This window comes from Gekko japonicus, unplaced genomic scaffold (assembly GCF_001447785.1).
Source record: "Gekko japonicus isolate JY-2015 unplaced genomic scaffold, Gekko_japonicus_V1.1 scaffold1138, whole genome shotgun sequence".
Classification (NCBI taxonomy): domain Eukaryota; kingdom Metazoa; phylum Chordata; class Lepidosauria; order Squamata; family Gekkonidae; genus Gekko; species Gekko japonicus.
In genome coordinates, this window is record NW_015170923.1 from 231,485 (window position 1) to 237,120 (window position 5,636).

The 5,636-nt window shown below is 51.9% G+C and overlaps 1 protein-coding gene across 1 annotated transcript in view; it reads left to right on the forward strand.

The window, feature by feature from the left end:
• The window catches only part of DSCAML1 (Down syndrome cell adhesion molecule like 1), a 290,951-nt gene that overhangs the window by 40,591 nt on the left and 244,724 nt on the right, over window positions 1-5,636 (forward strand). The window lies entirely within an intron of this gene.

Below are 5,636 nucleotides of genomic sequence, written 5' to 3' on the forward strand. Positions count from 1 at the left end.
GCACGTTTGCACAATTGGAGGCGGCTGGACATGGCAACCCGGCATAAGGAGGCACGCATGAGAAGTCGGCATCCTCTAAGCCCAGAGTACTGACCGGAGCCACGACCCTGTTAGCGGCTGGTAATTGGCTAACAAGTGGAACCGGCTTTTTAGGCGGCTCTCTCAGATTCCCAACTCGTGCTGGCAACTAATCGCATAGACGAATTGCTGCACCCCAGATCCTGCGTTCCTGTCTCCTGGTTTTCATTCTGACTTCCTGGCTCCTGACTTTGGCTTGCGTGATGTTGTTTCTCCGGCTCCCTGACTTCGGACTGTGTGTCCTGACTTTTGATGAACGGCTTCCGGCTTCTGAACTCTGCTTGCTATCTCCGGTAATCCTAGACTGTGTTTTGACTTGGTATTTTGGACTCTGCTCATGTTACTCTGTCTTATCTGGTGCCCTGACCCCGGACAGTGTTTTGGACTTTCCATGTCCTGCCTGGCCCGCCAGCGCAGTCGTGACAATCGGAACCGATGCCTTTGACACAGATTCTCCAAAGGTTGTTTTCAGAGCCTTCAGATCATTCAGTCTCCTCTGATTCATCATCTCACTCGGAGGGCAAGAATCCAGACCCCCCCCCCCAGTAGAACCCTTCCCACTGTAGCAAGTAGGGGAGGATCTTCCGATATCCCCCTCTGAGGATCTTAAGTCTTATGGGGATTTTGTTAAATGTACGGCTAACACGTTGACCCTGTTGACTGTTCAACCTCCTCCTGCAGTCACGGACTCAGTTTCTGACATTGTCCAGATGGACACTTCCACAGCCATCGCGTTGCCCATGACTTTGGTCCTGTTGCAAGCGGCCAAAGCTCCCTGGTCCCATCCAGCTTCCATCCCCATTTCTAGCCGTAGGATGGATCACATGTATAAAATGCAGGAAACGGGTGCTGAGTTCCTGTTCATTCACCCCAAACTGAACTTGGTGGTTGTCACCTCCTCTTTGAAGGGCAAACGGAATCATTCCACTCCTTCTGACAAGGAAGGCAGAAAATTAAATTCCTTCGGCAGGAAGTTCTATTCTGCGGGAGCGTTGGGCATTAAGACTTCCAACTACACTGCCTGTATGGGGAGGTATCAATATGTTGTTTGGGAGCAGTTGTCTGAATTCATAGCGGCTCTCCCTGAGGACCTTAATCACCAAGCTAGACGAATCCAAGAAGAAGGCATGCTCTTAGCTAAGCATCAGCTTAATGCCACTAAACACACCCTCAATGCGGCGGCCAAAGCTCTCACCTCAGCAGTCACCCTTAGATGCCTTGCGTGGTTACGTTCCACAGCTTTACAACAGGATACCAAGTTCTTTGTTGAGGACCTTCCTTTTGAGGGTGAAGGCTTGTACATCGATGACTGGTTGCTGGTAGCAGATTCAAGAGCCACCCTACTGAACCACATAGATCTCACTCTGGGTGTTCTGGAAGCGTTAGGACTGAGAGTGAACCTCAAAAAGTCCATGCTCCTCCCTTCATTGAGGGTGCAGTTTATCGGGGCGATCCTGGACTCAAGGGTCTGCAGGACATTTCTTCCCCCCAAAAGAGCGGCCGACATCACTGCTGTCATACACCTCCTGCGTCAGCAGGGGGATGCCTTGGCGGGACAAATCCAGCGTCTCCTCAGGCTAATGGCCGTCACTACAGCAGTAATCGTTTTCGCCCAATTACATATGAGACCACTCCAGTTCTGGTTCCTCCAGAGGTTCCACCCACAACTTCATCCTCAGTCACGGAGGTTCATCCTCCCTACTCAGGTATTGGACTCACTGGACTGCTGGGAGGATCCACGCAATCTCTTTGCAGGAGCTCCGTTTCACTCACCCTCCCCGCCTTTGACGCTCACCAGAGATGCATCCCTATGGGGATGGGGAGCACACCTCAAAGGGACCTGTGTGGGCTCCAGGTGGGAGACTCATGTGGCCCACAAACATATCCACTTTCTGGAATGGTTAGCCATTCAGTATGTGCCCTCAGATCCTTCCGCCATCTAGTAGCCCACCACACCATAGTAGTCTTGACCGACAACACCACGGCTTTGTGCTACCTAAACCGTCAAGGAGGAACAGTGTCAAGGGGGCTATGCCGACTGGCCCTGGGCATTTGGAAAGAATGCTGATTGTGGGATGTCTTTTTGCTGACAGCCCATCTGCCCGTATCCCTGAACATGCAAGTGGACTTCCTAAGCAGAGGGGGAGCCTCACTGCATGAGTGGGAACTCAATTGGACATATCTCCAGCCAGTCTTCGACAGGTGGGGCCAGCCGGAAGTGGATGCGTTTGCAACCCGTCAGAATGAGGAAAGGTCACCTGTTCTGCTCCGTGGCAGGGAGGGACCCTCTGTCCCTGGACCCACAGACATGTGTTCCTTTTTCTGCCATTCCCTCTACTCACCAAGGTGATCAACAAGATAATGAGGGAACAACCTCGATGCATCCTTGTGACCCCATGGTGGCCATGCCAGCATTGGTTCCCCTCTCTGGTCCACCTGTCCAAGGGCTTCTTCATCCACTTTCCAGCGGCACCAGATCTCCTCCTTGCACAGAAGGGTTAGGTGCTGCACCACGATGTACCCCATCTCAAGCTCACAGCGTGGAGGATCCTGTAGCACGGATTAGGAACAGGATAGACCACGTTTTACTGAACTGTCGTAAGCCTTCTATGCATGCTTCTTACGATTACCTTAGATCTTCTACCTTAGATCCCTGGGGCTGCCTCCACCTCCCTCGGACATCGTTCTTCCTGTGTTCTTCCCATCACTGCAGAACGATAATGAACGTTGTCTGCACACCTTGGACGTGAAAAGGGCTCTGCTCTTTTACTTGGACAGGACACGACCTTTTTGGAGGTCCCCAGCCCTTTTTGTCTCCTATGCCTTACCTAGACAGGGCAAGAAGCTGCCATCTAAGTGGATTGTGGAGACGATAAAGCTATGCTATCTGCTGGCCAGGAAGCCACTCCCGGGATTGCTTTGAGCGCATTCCACCCGGGCCATAGCAACGTCTACTGCCTTCCTGAGAGGGGCGTCGCTCTGTGATATTTGCAATGCAGCCACCTGGGCCACTCCTCACATGTTTGTGAAGCATTACGCCCTGGATGTTCATCTTCATCAGCGTTCTACAGTGGGACATGCTGTGTTGCAGGCGGCGCTTGTCTAGGACCTTCAGCTGCCTCCTCCAGGTAGGTGTCTTTTGCTTGTTAATCTCCCAGAGGTGTGATGCACAGAGACCACGAAGAAGAGAAACAGGTTGCTTCCCTGTAACTGGTGGTCATCTGTGCATTCACGCCACCCGCCCTCCTTCCCCTCTGCTTTCAGTCCTCTCCTCTTCTGTTGCTCTGAGACTGATGGCAGCAGTCAGGAGGAACTGGTGGGATTGTGGTGCCCCTCTCATAGTCATGCGCAGTGGGGCCCGGTGCATGACTGGGGAGAGGACGTGAAAATCCCTTTCGCTTTCTATGTTACCGATTGGGGTTGGTGCAGGCGCACTATACCCCAGAGGTGTGAATGCACAGATGACCACTCGAAGATCATCAGTTACAGGTAAGCAACCTGTTTTACTGCCCCTTGGGGCACTCTACAAACCAGTGAATGCCTCCGGCACAGTTGTTCCCCTAATGCCACCCTTTGTCCCCGACCCTGAAGAAAGGATGTGAACCATTGTAAGGCTAGCCCCTGTATTCTAGAGTCGGCAAGGCGGTTGATTAGTAGCTGGTGGTCGACCATGTCAATTGCAGCTGACAGGTCCAACAACAATAGCACTGCCGATCCGCCTCGATCCAGATGCCTCCGAGGTCTGTCCATGCGGGCAACCAGTGCTGTCTCTGACCGTCTCATGTCCCGGGTGGAAGCCGAACTGGATCTAAATAGGGCAAGTTGGAAACCGGCCAGTAGTTAGCCAATTCGGCCGGATGCAGAGTTGTTTTTTTCAAGGGGGGGGTGAACCATGGCCTCCATAAGTGTTCCAGGGTTCAAGCCCTCTGAAAGTAGTCTAGTCTGGAGGTGACCATTGCATGGATTACTGTGGCTAGATCAGGGCGAGACAGGTAGGGGGGTCAGTTGCCTGACCTGGCTCAGTTGGAAGAATGTCAGTCTGCCAACCTTAGTGCCCTGGGCCTCCATTGTTAGGGAGGCATCCAAAATCACACCCAGACTCTCAGCGGTTGGTGCCAGTCTTAAGGGCACACCGCCAAGAGCTGAGAGCTGACACCCCAAACCAGAATCTCCCTGCCACAGAACCACCATCTTAGAAGGAGTTAGTCTCAGCCGGCTGTGTTTCAGCCATCCACCACAGCTTCCAACCCCTGGGGCAGTATCCGGCTGACTGCCCATCAGCAGAGAAAGCTGGGTGCCATCAGGTGACACCCCAGCTCAAATCTCTGTACCAGTTGGGCAACGAGGTGCATATAGAATTTGAATAACATTGGAGAGATGATTGCCCCCTGAGGAACCTCACATACAAAGGGGTACCTAGGTGACATCTGGCATTCTGCTAAAAGCTGCCGCTGTGCTAAAAATATGCTTGTGAACACTTTCTTTCAAATGAATACTTTAAACTTCTGATGCTGGTAGTGGTTCTCTGTACCACATAGACCTCCAACCATTTTGGACACGCTATTCTAAAAGGGGCTCCAGGGATGGTGTTGGCAAATGGCCATTCCTCCAGGGGCGCACAAAGCCGTAAAATGCCCCCGTGGTAGTGGTAGCCGGGCGCTGGGCTAGCGGGAGACAGAGAGCCGAGGGTCCTGGTCCTCTCAGTGTAGGGTTGCCAAGTCCTACCTTGTCACCAGCGGGGGGATTTGGGGGGCATTCCTGGAATGGGCATCGTGTGGCACCCCTGATGTGATGAAGTCACCGGGAAGTGATGTCATCGTGTTGACAATGATGTGCTGCGACACTCCGATCTGAGGACAAAACTGTATAGTTTTGAGGGCAAATTTATTGCAGAATTTTGCCCTGTGATGGCACTGGTGTGATGATGTGATAGTGCTGACGCTGGTGGTGGGTAGAAGCCCCCAAACCTGGGTGATAAATGATTTGGATGAAGGAATAGAGGGAATGCTTATTAAATTTGCAGATGATACTGAATTGGGAGGGGTAGCAAATACGGTAGAGGCAGGATACAGGAGATCTTGACAGGCTGGAAAACTGGGCTAAAAGAAATTTAGATGAATTTCAATGGGGATAAATGTAAAGTTCTGCATTTAGGTAGGAAAAATCAAATGCAGCATTATAGGATGGGGGAGACTTGTCTTGGCAGCAGTATGTGTGAAAAGGATCTAGGGGGCTTAGTAGACTATACACTGAACATGAGTCAGCAGTGTGATGCGGTTGCTAAAAAGGCAAATGCGATTTTGGGCTGTATCAACTGAAGTATAGTGTCCAGATCACACAGAGGGATGCTATCACTTTGCTCTGCTCTTGTTAGACCTCACCTAGAGTATTGTGCCCATTTTCAGGGACCACAATTTAAGAAGGATATAGGCAAGCTGGAACGTGTCCAGAGGAGGACAGTGAAGAGGGGGAGGGGTCTGGAGATCCCAAGAAAAGGCTGAAGGAGCTGGGTCTGTTTAGGCTGGAGAGGAGACGACTGGGGGGGGCAGGATCACCCA